Here is a 1,328-nt window from a genome sequence, read left to right on the forward strand (position 1 = left end):
TACACACAGTTCTCTTAGGTTTTTATTTTTCTATTCACATTCTGTACACACAAAATTCAAGAAGGTAACACTTTGCTGCAGGAAAAAGGACATTCACATACATCTTAATTAAGTTTACAAGACTGACAAATATATTCCATATTTTGTTGCTTCATTTTTTTCAGATGACAAATGATATTCACAATTGTAATAATAATATTATGAATCTTACTCAATTTTTTTTTCATAGAAAAGAAACTGGTGGCAGGAGAAGATGGCAATCTCTGCAAGCATTAAAATTCCTTGTAACTTTCGCTTGTTGGAAGAACTTGAAGAAGGAGAAAAAGGAGTAGGCGATGGTACAGTTAGCTAGAGCCTTGAAGATGGTGAAGATATGACACTTACCAGGTGGACAGGCATGATTATTGGGCCACCGAGGACAAATTATGAAAACACACTATATAGCCTGAAAGTAGAATGTGGACCTAAATACCCAGAAGCTCCTCCATCAGTTAGATTTGTAACGAAGATTAATATGAATGGAATAAATAATTCCAGTGGAATGGTGGATGTGTGGAGCATACCAGTGTTAGCAAAATGGCAAAATTCACATAGCATTAAAGTTGTACTTCAGGAACTAAGATGTCTAATAATGCCCAAAGAAAATATGAAACTTCTACAGCCACCAGAAGGACAAACATACAACAATTAATTTTAGTGGATCTCCAACTTGTCTTAAATCAGCAACCGTTTACTCATGTTAACGTCTTGATTAAATATCACAATGCGAAATACCCACACAGCTGGTAAACATGACCTGGACATTTGTAAGAATATATTTAATACACGTATACCCATTATGTTTTCAGGTAACAGGAGGAAAAATGCATACATTTTTTTCTCTTGTTAAAGCACTGTCATTTAAACATAAGCCTGGAGTACTCAAAAGAGAATTCAGGTTTACAAGATGAAAGCATAGTGAGAAGTGTCGGCTGGCAGTGGAAGCATGTGTGTTTCTGAAAAGTAAAAATCTCAAGAAAGAAAAACAGAAATGGCAGGCTTCATCCATCTGGCTTAGTGAAAGAGCTGCAGTTGAAATTGTTTAAAGTAGCAGGTATAATGAATATTGTCATAAATGTTAATTTTTGAAGTGGTGTGGCTGCTGACTACTAGTAGTATCAAAAATATGTTCAGAGCCGGGTGTGGTAGTGCACGCCTATAGTTCCAGCTACTTGGAAGGCTGAGGCGGAAGGATTGCCGGAGCCCAGCAGGTCGAGACTGCGGTGACTGGGAGCAGCCACTGCACTCCAGTCTGGGCGACAGAGTGAGACTCCAACTCAAAAAAAAAA

General features: G+C 37.6%; 1 pseudogene; it reads left to right on the forward strand.

Annotated features, from left to right (window-relative positions):
- The first annotated feature begins 253 nt into the window (after positions 1 to 253).
- LOC103260783 lies at positions 254 to 691 on the forward strand (annotated as a pseudogene).
- Positions 692 to 1,328: the final 637 nt, after the last annotated feature.

The sequence above is a fragment of the Carlito syrichta genome, unplaced genomic scaffold (genome assembly GCF_000164805.1).
Source record: "Carlito syrichta isolate Samal-C Ts95f unplaced genomic scaffold, Tarsius_syrichta-2.0.1 Scaffold303339, whole genome shotgun sequence".
NCBI classification, from domain to species: domain Eukaryota; kingdom Metazoa; phylum Chordata; class Mammalia; order Primates; family Tarsiidae; genus Carlito; species Carlito syrichta.